Source organism: Chrysochloris asiatica, unplaced genomic scaffold, assembly GCF_000296735.1.
Source record: "Chrysochloris asiatica unplaced genomic scaffold, ChrAsi1.0 scaffold00164, whole genome shotgun sequence".
Lineage (NCBI taxonomy): Eukaryota > Metazoa > Chordata > Mammalia > Afrosoricida > Chrysochloridae > Chrysochloris > Chrysochloris asiatica.
In genome coordinates, this window is record NW_006408682.1 from 7139010 (window position 1) to 7151933 (window position 12924).

Sequence of the window (12924 nt, forward strand, 5' to 3'; positions counted from 1 at the left end):
GCCTCATCTTTCTCCCGCGGAGCAGCTGGTAGTTTCGAACCACTGACCTTAAGGTTCGCAGCCCGATTCGTAACCACTACGCTATTGAGTTATTTATCTTTAAGTTCACTTCTGATTCAAATCCACTCTTCTGCCCTTCAGTATATTGTCCATGTCTGAGATCTTAGTATGAATCTGCTGGATTCCTATTTGCACATTTTGTATTGTTTCAAAAGTCACATTTACCTTGTTTGTTCTTGTAGTGTTTTCCTAAATTCTTCTAATTTTTTTTCTGTTTTCCTTACTTTCCTCAACCTTTCTATCATTCACCTGATGAAGGTAACTAAATATCATTCTTTTAATTCTTTCTCTGTTGTCTTTGAGACATTGTGGGGTCATTGTATTTGTATTTAATTGATGATTGTATCCTGGACTGTTCTTGGGCTGTCACCAATAATCTCCTGGTGGGTGTGATTAAAGAATAGACGTGTGTGTACCATTTTCTGTTCACAGTTGGTACAGCTCCTTTTAGGGTGGGTTTGGCTGGTATTGGCTAATGTCTATCACTGACCAGGTGATGTAGAGACTGGTAATGGTTCTTGCGCAGTGAATGGAGCTGGAGAGATTACAATTATGGTTGAGTTGTGTGAGCATGGTTGCTGTCTTCCACTGGGTGGGGCAAGAGGAGAAAATACACACAGGAAAAACAAAACCGGGTAAACAAGGAAACACACACACACAAATATAATAAAGTAGAAAAATGAAATAAAAATGGGTAGCAACAAGAAAAAATAGTATAGCAACTAAAAAGAGGAAAGAGATACAGGAAAACAGAGCTGTACAAGAGAAAAAATACAAGGAAGACAAAATACAGAGGGGAAAGATGAAAAGAGAAAAATTAGAAAGTAGTAAAGTAAAATTGAGAATTAAAAAAGAAAAGAGGTTGGAAATGAGAAACAGAAGAAAACACAAAAGTAGAGCGAGAAAGGATTAAAAATCAAGGGAAGGGAAAGAGGAAAACAGAGAAAACAGAATAAACAAACAAAAACAAGGAAACAATGAAAGGGAAAATAAACAAACAAAAAACCATTGCACTTGATGGACCCAGAAAGGAGAAAACTCAATGACACAAATTACATCAATCATTGTAGACGTTAACTATGATCAGTCCACAAGGATATATAAGTATTTACTTATTGTTGTTGTTGTTGTTATGTGCCGTGGAGTCGGTTCCGACTCATAGCGACCCTGCACAGGGTTTCCAAGGCTGTTAATCTTTACGGGAGCAGAATGCCTCATCTTTCTCCCGCGGAACCACTGGTAGTTTCGAACTGCTGACCTTATGGTTCGCAGCCCGATTCGTAACCACTACGCTACCAGAGCTCCTTATTTACTTATTAGTGTACATATAACTGCCTCTCTCCCCAACCCACCTTGTTGTTGTTGTTAGGTGCCATTGAGTCAGTACCGACCCATAGCAACCTTATGCACACTAGTGTTGCCATGCTTGAGTCCATCGATGCTGCCACTTGGCCAATCCATCTCATTGGGGGTCTTCCTCTTTTTCTCTGACCTCCACCTTACCAAACATGATATCCTTCTCCAGTGACTGTTACCTCCTGACAATATATCCAAAGTATGAAAGATGAAGTTGGGCCATCTTGACCTCTAAGGAGCACTCTGGCTGCACTTCTTCTAAAACAGATCTATTGGTTCTTTTGGAAGCCCATGGCACTTTCAGTATTCTCTGCCAACACCATAACTCAAAGGCATCAATTCTTCTACGGTCTTCCTTATTCACTGTCCAGCTTTTGCATGCATATGAGGGTATTGAAAATACCATGGCTTGGGTCAGGCCCACCTTAGTCCTCAAGCTGACATGTTTGCTCTTCTACACTTTAAGAAGGTCTTGTACAGCCGATGTGCTTAGTGCAAATCTCCCCAACCCACCTAGCATAAGTTGATTACAGTGTTTAGTGTATGGTGGTGGCTTCCATGTTGTTGTGATGCCAGAAGCTATGCTACGAGATTTCAAATATCAACAGGTTACCCATGGGGGACAGGTTTCCGTGGAGCTTCCAGATTCAGACTAGAAACAAGGACCTGAGGGTCTACTTCTGACAATGATCCCATGAATGATCACAACAGACTGTTGTCTGACTTGCTTGCTTTAGACATGATCAATTGCTGGAGGAGGACATCATGTTTGGGATGAATGATGGAAACCCTCAGTGAAATGATTTGGCACAGTAGCAGCAACAGGGGGTTCAAATATGCTGGCAGGCAATCATGAGGATGATGCAGAACTGGGCAGCATTTTGTGCCATTTTCATACGATCACCATGAGCCAGAGTTCATTCAATGGTAACTATGTAGGTATATCAATAAAGACTCTTGGAGGTATAGAGGTTAAGTGCTCAGCTGCCAACCATAAGGTCAGAGGTTCAAATTCACCTGCCAATCCATGGACGAAAGATGAAGCAGTGTACTTCTGTAGTGATTATAGCTTTGGAAATCCTATGGGGTAATTCTACTCTGTTCTTTAGGGTTGTTATGAGTAGGAATTGACTCTGTGGCAATGGGGTTTTATGTCAATAATCCGCTACATATAGTTATGCAATTATTGTTCACTTCTGAGCCAATTAGAGCATAAAGTCAATACTCTTTTCCTACACAATTCTTTTCCTGGAGTTAAAAATGGCTCAATGAAATTCATTTGCCTAATTTTCTTTTTATGTATCCCTCTGAATACACAAATAACTCTGAAAATATTCCAGTAACTATCACATATGTGAATTTTTCTCTGTTGTATGCCTATAAATACCCCATCCAGAGTTCTCCATCTTCTTTCTGCCTGACCTGGAATCCCTTGAAATGTGCCTAATGGCACAGTTGCCATCCCTTGGACTCCTTACTTTTGGATCCTCTGTTGCCTACTTTATTTACTGTCCAATCAATTTAACTGTAGAATAAAGACATTGCTAGTATTTAGGGATTCCAATTTTCCATCTCCCTAGGAAGTTACTGGAAGATGTGCTCCAGCCAAATGAGGAAATAAACCAAGAAACAGGAAGTCACAGACTCTAGAGGACAAAAACAGGAGAATGATCAAAGAAAATTAAGTCTCCTTGCAGAATTCTTTCACTGTTGCTGAGCTAAAGAAAGTACACATGAACTAAAAATGCCTTCAAAAGTATCTAATAGCAAATGTATCCTTTCTTTGTCTGACAGGCATATAGAATAGGACCTTAGGGAACAGAAAATCTTACACTGAATTCAATGCACGCTGCAACAAGATTACCAGCATATTCTTATTGATCATTTGGCTGAACATTAGAATTTAGGTCAGAAATCATTTTTTCTCAGCACATTGAAGGCACCAGTTCATTGTCTTTTGGCTTCAAGTGATGCTATTAAGACGCCAATACTATTGTGATTCCCAGTCCTTTGTATGTGACCTGTTTTCCAGAGTCTTTTAGGATTATTTCATTACCACAAGTTCCGGGATGTTATGTTTCTTTTAATTAAGACTACAGTGTCCCTCACATAGGACAGCAAAATGGACATTTCCAAATAAAGAAAAATGTAAGGAACTTGTAACAATAAGACTAGTTTTACAAAAAATGCTAAGTGGAGTTCTTTGGACTGAGAACCAGCAACAGCCTGAGATTAACATACAAGACTACACCATCCAGAACTCAAGTATATTTCAAGAGAAAACAGACTGTTTTAAACTGGGGAAGAAATTAATAAATTATAGGATAACTTCAAAGAAAACGGATAAAGCTTTTCATCAAAACCGTAAAGATTTAGTCAACTTTAAAACAAGAACAATGAAGAAAAGACACAAAATGAACTGAGCACAAGAAATTATGTGGTACAGTGAAACCAGGATCACCACCCAAAGCCACACAGCAAAACGACAGCTATCAATTCATCTCCACTGATAATTCCACTGAACGTCAAAGGATTAAATGCAGCAGTCATGAGATAGAGAGTAGCAAAATGGTTAAGAAAACAGATCATTCAGTGTGCTGTCTACAAGAGACACATCTTACACACAAAGAAAAATAGATGAAAAATCAAAGGATGGGGGCGTATGTATCAAGCTAGCAGCAATAAAAAATGAGCAGGAGTAGCAATATTAATTTCTGATTAAATAAACTGTAAGGCAAAAAACAACATAAGGGACAAAGAAGGACACTGCATTATGATTAAAGAGTCACTTGATGGAGAGAATATAACCATAATAAATATCTGTGTTCCCAAGAAACATACATAAACCAAACTCATATTGAATAAAAGACATAAACAACTCTAAAGTAATAGCGGAATTTAATATACCACATTTGATGAAGGACAGAATAACTAGAAAGAAACTCAACAACACCATCAGCCAACTTGGCTAGAGGGTAGACATATGTTAACTTGGGTAATGGAAAGGCAATATACAGCAAGAGGGAGGTTGGCAGAATGATGAAGACAGGGACACAGGGACAAGAGCTAGAGTTAAAGGGAATAGAGGTAAATACTATTTGTACTATTATATACTGGTAGCGTAGTGGTTACGAATCGGGCTGCGAACCTTAAGGTCAGCGGTTCGAAACTACCAGCCGCTCCGCGGGAGAAAGATGAGGCTTTCTACTCCCGTAAAGATTTACACCCTCGGAAACCCTGTACAGGGTCGCTATGGGTCGGACCCGACTCGATGGCACTTAACAACAACATACAGACGTAGATACTGTTGCATATGGTGATCTTCAGAACAGAGGCTGAACAGGTATAGGAGAGAGAGTTGAAGTATGTTGTTAAGTGCCTTCAAGTTGGTTCCGACCTATAGCAATCCTATATAGGGTTTCTGAGGAGCATCTGGTCAACTTGAACTGCCGACCTTACAATTCAAACTGACTCTGCAGTCGAGCGTATTAACCCCACAGTGCTACAGCAGAGTTGAAGTATACTCACACATTTATAAAGGTTTGACAGAGGGTATTTGTACATAGGTATTTACCTCTGATAAAAACATATCTATAAATGAGGTGGAGCTTACAGGGGGCAAAATGATGAAAACTTCTTAGAAATTACCAAACATCATGAGAGAATGAATTGAAGGGATTGCAAATGAGATGAAATAACATATAGGTTTTGTTGAATGTAAAACTGATGATCTGTTCTGTAAACCTTCACTCAGTTCACAATAGTAAACACACACACACAAACTATTCCCATTGACTAATTGACATGCCTTCTGTGTGATGTTCAACACACATACACACACATCTACATTGGTAACGTTCCATTTACACATATGTACCCTGTATCACAGATTTGGCTCTACATGATTTTAAAGCTAAAACTTGAGAGAGACTTTACTTGCATTTCCTGAAGAGGAATTCTAAAGATGTCTGGAGCAATGATATTACCAGGCTAAGTCCAGAGCCCCACAAAGTAAATGCTTGGAAAAGGATCGCACATGCCTGAATATAAAAGCCCTACTTATGAATATAAAAGCAGAGATGTCAGCTTGAGGACTAAGGTGTGCCTGACCCAGGCCATGGTGTTTTCAATAGCCTCATATGGATGCGAAAGCTGGACAGTGTATAAGGAAGATCGTAGAAGAATTGATGCCTTTGAGTTGTGGTGTTGGAGGAGAATACTGAAAGTGCCATGGACTGCCAAAAGAACCAATAGATCTGTTTTGGAAGAACTGCAGCCAGAGTGCTCCTTGGAGGCCAAGATGGCTAAACTTCATCTCTCATACTTTGGACATATTGTCCGGAGGAAACAGTCAATGGAGAAGGATGTCATGCTGGGTAAGGTGGAGGGTCAGAGAAAAAGAGGAAGACCCCTAACGAGATGGACTGGCCAGGTGGCATCATTGATGGCGTCAAGTGTGGCAGCGGTAGTGAGGTTGGCCCAGGATCGGACATTGTTTCGTTCTGCTGTGCATGGGGTCGCTATGAGTCGGTTCCGACTCGATGGCACCTGACAACAACAATTTATGAATATTTTTCAAGTCTTTTGATACCATAGTCACAAATGAGGTATATCCTGAATGGTGGCTTCCAACTTGCAGAAAAACAAGTCTTTATATCCCTTACTACCACTGGTGAGTCAGTTTGTCATAGTGTGTTGGTTTGCATGTTACTATGATGCTAGAGCATGGGCTACCAATATTTCAAATGCCAGTAGGATTGCCCATGCTAGACAGGTTTCAACAGATCTTCTGGACTTAGACACAGGAGGAAGAAGCGCTTAGTGGTATGTTTCCAAATATTAGCCAGTAAAGCTGTATGAATCATAGCAGAATATAGTCCAATTTAGTGCAGAAAGATGGATCCTGTAGACAAGAAGACACTCAGAACACATGCTGATTGCAAGCATACCAATGATAAAGATGGTGCTGCGGAACAGGGCAACATTTCATTCCATCTGCATGGGGTTTCCATGAGTCAAAACCAACCCAATGTCAACTAGCACAACAGTAATCTCCCTTAAGGACCACCGAACTCTTCTCCCTGACAGACATCAAAACCAGCAAGGGTCTGGGCTTGTATTTCCTTTGTTCTTTCTGTAAGCTCTTCCTATGAAGTTGTCCCACATTTGATGTGTTCTTTGTTCAAATACGACTCATTCTCTGCCAATTTAGAAAAACGTGCCTTAGTTTTTGTAAGCTACAGCTGAGAGGATAAAAGGAGGTCTGGGATCCCCCCCACCCTCCGCAAGGAGGTATATGGGGGAGGGTTGTGAAAAGCATTTCCATCGCCACCCAGTGATTTTCTACATTCCTGATTTTGACATTTCTTTCATGGTTTGTCTCTTTTTTGAGGCAGGACTCTTCTTGTATGCCAAACTGCCACTTGTTACGAATGCAGTCAGCATCCCTGAAACATTCATAGGGTAACTTTGTGATCCGCTGAAGTGTCTTCGCTGACACACAGTGAGGCTCAGCTGCCGGGACCCTAAATGAATGCCGATTACAATTACATGCAAATTAGCTGCAGCAGTACATACATAATTCCTTCAGCTGCCTCCTATTCTGAGGCACAAATGCCATTCCAGACTGTTATAATTAATTGCCCTCAGATAAGTGTAAGGCAAGATCCCTATCATTTCATCTCTCATCAGACATTTACACATTTGACATGGGGAGTATGTAGTTAACCAGTTAGGAAGTTTAATTAGGTTAATTGAAGCCACCAGCGGCAGTCTATGGAAGTCACTAGATTCTTTATGTCTCCACCTTATCTTTCTGTGCTACAGCCCAGTCACAGCTGAATTGCAGCCTAAATAAGGACTTGTTACCAGTTCTTCCCAGTTCAGTTATGGCTGACGAAGTGAAACTGGAAAGGACCCGAACTTGTAAAATGTGAGTGAACTGGAACAGTAACTGGAAATGGGAAAAGTTACTAGGTGACACCCAGCTCGAAACATGATCTCACTCTTAGAAAGCAATGGCCTTGTGTGCATCGCATAGGCATCAGTCCTCTTGATTGGCACAATCAGAAACAGCATTGTTCAATTCAAAGATGGCGGCAGACCACCACTCTGAATGTGTGCTACCCTACACAGCCCTGACAATAATCCAACCTCCCCCCACCCCCCCAATCAGGCCCCTCAAAGGCCTTACTAAGCCTCTTGTGACTCTCCCACTCCAGGATTTCACCCAGTAATTTTTCCCATTCCAATCGTCTTTCAACTTCACTCAAATTTTTAGTTTTGAACCTTGAAAATTCCAATTTCACTCCATATGCCGTGACTAAACTGATTTCAACCAGTTTCCAGCCCTGGCTGAAACCAGGAACACAGCCTGCAGTGGGATACCTCTGCCCTTCTGTAGTCTCGCGGGCATGCTTCTCTAGTTCTCCAGTGTTTGGCACAGTGCCTGGCACACAGTAGGTGCTCATTAAATGTATCGCATACATCAATAGATGAATATTCTGTGGCCTTACCACAGAAGTCAGAGAAGCTGTATGAGGATGGAAATGACAATGTGCAGAATAACAGAGGACTGTTGTAACTGTGACCAGGTACCCACCTTGCATATTTCTACAACTGCCAAGATGAGTCCAAGTCTCTTTCTGGTTTGAATAGATTCCACTGGTACACAACGACCCTGAGCTTCAGTAAAACCTTAAGAGTTCACAACGTGGTTTTTCTTTATCTGTATAAAACTCCACAAAGCGTCTTTGCAAATGTTTCCATTTGACCAATGAGCTTTAGAAAAATAAATGACCCTTCTTACTGTATGTGACAGAGGTGACGAGCTCCAATGCCGATATGGGTTTTCCTCCCATAATTGTCCTTTGAAGTGGCTGTCCAGCTCTAGAGCTATTGTTGCTAACCTGCATTGCACCCAGATGGCCTCACGTAACTAATTCTCACAATGAAGTTGTGGCTGTCACTGTGTTTTCCAAAGGCTACCACACCAGTAGATCCCCTTTTATATCGTCTTCAAATAATGTGGTGTTCCACTCCTGCATCAAGCACTCAAGCAGTGGGGTCGATGTTCTCCCCAGTTTTATTTTGGTGGGAACTGTGAGGCTTATTAGACCATATCATAAAAAGTGATACAGCTGGCACCTCATCCTCTCGGACACTCACCCTCAAAACTCATCCACCATGCTATGAGGAACCAAACAGCCACACAGAAAGTTCAAGTGATATTCTGGCCACAGTCATGGTTGAAGTGCCAGCATCCAGCCCATCCTTGATATGAAAGAGTAAGTTTGCCAGTGGTTCAAGACCCCAGTTTTGGAGCCATCTTGTGGTGGTGTTTGTGTGCCTTGGAGTCAGTTCCAACTCATAGCAACACTGCATAGTATTTCTAAGGCTGTAAATCTTTTGGGGGAGCAGAAAGCATCTTCTGTATCACATGGAGTGACTGGTTGATTCGAACTGCTGACCTTTTGGTTAGCAGCCCAGATTGTAATCCGCTGCAGTACCAAGCCTCCTTTTGAGTCATCTAGTGAGAAATGGTTGATGTTCAACCATTTCAAGAGGTAGCATAGGATCAACAGCCAATGATACTGAAGAAAGAAGTCCAAGGTGCATTGAAAGAATTGGCAAAGAACAAGGCACCAGGAATTGATGGAATAAAAATTGAAATCTTTCAAGAAAGTGAGGCAGCACTGGAAACACTCATCTATGCCAAGAAATTTGGAAGATGACTATCTGGCCAACTGATTAGAAAAGATCCATATTTGTGCCCATTCCAAAGAGAGGTGACCCAATGGAATGTGGAAATCATAGGATAGTATCTTTGATAGCCCATGCAAGTAAAGATTTATTTAGGTAATACAGAAATGGCTGCAAGCATACAATGACAGAAAACTTCCAGAGAGGTTCAAGCCAGATTCAGAAGAGCATGTGTAATGAGGGATATCATTGCTGATGTCTGATGGATCCTGGTGGAAAGCAGAGAATACCAGAAAGATGTTTACCTGTGCTTTATTGATTACACAGAGGCTCTCGATTGTGTGAATCATGACAAGCTATGGACAACATTGTGAAGTATGATTATTCCTGAACACTTAATTGTGCTCATGAGGAATCTGTACCTGGACCAAGAAGCAGTTGTTCAAACAGAACATGAGAACACTGAATGGCTTAAAATTAAGAAAATTGTGTGACAGGGTTATATTCTTTAACCATACTTATTCAACCTGCATGTTGAGCAAATAATCTGAGAAGCTGGGTTATATGAAGAAAAATGCATCAGGATTGGAGGATATGCAAATGATACAACTTTGCTTGCTGAAAGTGATGAGGATTTAAAATACTTAGTAATGAAGATCAAAGACCATAGCCTTTGGTATGGATTACATCTCAATGTAAAGAAAACAGTTACACTGGACCAATAAACAACATTCTTATCAACAGAGAAAAGATTGAAGTTGTCAAGGACTTCATTCTTCTTGGATCAACCATCAACACTCATGGAAGCAGCAGTCAAGAAATCAAATAACGTATTGCATTAGGCAAATCTGCTGCACAAGACCTTTTTTAAAGTGTTGAAGGGCAAAGATGTCAGCTTGAGGACTAAGGTGCACCTGACCCAAGCCATGGTATTTTTAGTAACCTCATATGCATGCAAAAGTTGGACGGTGAATAAGAAAGACCGTAGAAGAATTGATGCTTTTGAGTTACGGTATTGGAAAGAACATTGAAAGTGCCATGGGCTGCCAAAAGAACCAACAGATCTGTGTTGGAAGAAGTGCAGCCAGAGTGCTCCTTGGAGGCCAGGATGGCCAAACTTCATCTCTCATCCTTTGGACATATTGTCAGGAGGGACCAGTCTCTGGAGAAGGATATCCTGTTTGGTAAGGTGGAGGGTCAGAGAAAAAGAGGAAGACCACCAGCGAGATGGATTGGCAATATGGCAGCATCAATGGGCTCAAGAGTGGCAACAATTGTGAGGTTGGCCCAGGACCAGGCAGTGTTTCGTTCTGTTGTACATAGGGTCACTATGAGTCAGTACCAACTCAATGGCACCTAACAACAACAACAGTGGACTCTAAGTGGAGCTGAAACAAGTAGTCCCCATTGAGCCCTTCCCAAATTGCAGATTCATGAGGAAAACAAATGTTGTCATTATTTTAAGCCACTAAATTTGAGGATAATTTGTTGGACATCCATAAATAGCTGCAATAGGAATGGAAATGGAAATTATCCTGGTCCAAGACCTTTACAAACTGTGGAGGCCTTCTTCACACACTTTGTTTCTCTGAGGCCCTGTGAGTGGCAGAACCACAGATGGGAGGAACACACCAGGCTGGGTGTATTACTAACAAGAAAAAAAGAATTGATCAACTGGAGGCTGGTCCTCTGGTGAGAAACTTCAAGGACAGGGATTGCTGAAATGAGGTTTTTTGGTTTGACAAAGGAAAAGGATGCTGAAAGCTAGAAATGAGTTTTTGGTAACTCTGAATGTCCCCAATGTCTCCAAACTGTCACACTGTGAAAAGTATTATATCAACTGACATACCTGCATCCCACTCTTCAGGGGCTAGAGATAAAATTCTGTTGTGAGAAACCATTAAAAGCCCCTGAGCAGTGCAATGACTAGCATGCCGGCTGCTAAGAAAGGTTGGAGGTTCAAGTCCACCAAGAGGCATCTTAGAAGGAAAACCTAAAGTTCTACTTCCAGAGAATCAGCCACTAGAAATTCTGGCTGAAAAAAGGATGGAGTACAGTTCCACTCTAACGCCCATAGGGTCCCTACAAGCTGGACAGGACTTGATGCAAGCTGATAAACTATTAAATTTAAATGGGTACTATTTGTATAGTATCTAGAATTACCCTAATTCAGCTCCCTTGATAACTGGTCACATCTCTTCCAAGAATCTGCCCATCTCTCTCTCTCTTTATTTATTTGGGGGGTGGGGAGCAAGTTTTCTGAGTAATACCGACTCTTGTAACTTAGGTTTCTAATCTAGTATTTCTATTTAAGTATCTTCGGAAAAACACTTCTTACAACTTCAAATTTCCTGAACAATGTTTACTCAGAGAGTAAAGAAAAAGCAAACACTCACCTTCTCATCCTTCCTTCACAATGCTACAATGATCAGATGCTTTGTTGTTATGGACCATCAAGTCAGATTCAATACATAGCAACTCTGTGTAGAGTTTCTTAGGAGTGGCTGGTGAACTTGCACCGATGACCTTGTGGTACAAACCAACATTGCAGTCTAGCGCATTAACCCAATGTGCCACACCAAGACTCCAGGGCAGTGCTAGACCAGGACACAAGAGAAAAGGAAAATAAAGTTCCAAAGAAGAAAAACTTAAGAAACTGAAGCTCTGCCTTCCGTTCCAGAGACAGCCATATGCTGTGAAGATGAAATATGACATGTGCAGTTTAGGGCATAGACCACATGGGAGTCCTCCTATGGTGCTCGAGGACAAGCACTGGATTGCAAGGTCAATTTGAACCACAAGGTTGGCAGTTCAAACTCACCAGTCACTCCTTGGAAACCCTATACAAGGTTTCTGTGAGTTGGAACCGACTGAACAGCACTTAACACCAACAGTAATAACACATTGATAGCTTTGCAGATAGGTTTCTCATGGGCTTCAGTACAATAAACAAACAAAAATACTCAGTTGCCAGACAGTCTACTCCAAGTCCTATGTGTCAGAGTAGGACTTCACTCCTTCGGGTTTTCAATGGCTGATTTTTCAGAAGTAGATTGACAGATTTTTTTTTTTTTAAAAGATACTTGTCAGTAGACTCAAACTGCTAACTTCTCAATCAGCAGCTAAGCATGTTAACCATTTGCACCATCCAGAGAACCTGTGTCAGACATCATTCTAAGAATATTAGAGGCTGAAGGCACTGTTTTGCATTGGCCAACTCTGCCATCAGCATCGAACTCCTTCCCCACAGAACTGAGGAATAGATGAGCTAGTGTTCATCGCTTAGCTGTCCAGTGACAAGAATCTTTCCACTTCAAAGATTAATGGGTTCATAGCCCACCAAATCCTTCCAAACAGTAATGCATAGTTCTATATCACCACTCCTGAGCCAGGGGGATACAAAAGCAGAGAATCTTTGCTCATTTAAAAATACAGTTAGGACTCAGCACTATAGGAGGTAAATGATGAGTTTCAGTGGCACTCTTTCTTAGCATTCAGGATTCCAAAAGACCCCCAAAGAACATGCCCCCTGCCCAGTATTAAAATGTACTTTCTAATCTGAAACAGATTTAGAAACATTAGAAAAATTCTGCTGGGGGAGTTGAAATAGTGTTCATGGAACCCTGGATAGGGAATCTTAGTGTGAACCTGGTGTTCCCAGAAGTGACATTTTTAAGTGTTTAGCATGAAATATGTTCAGCATAAAACATGAATGCCCCATGATCTGACATCTGTCCTGTGAATCCTCAGAACACAAAGGGACCTGCTCCACGGCTTTCTTCCTGAGTCTCTCACCTGTATCACTTA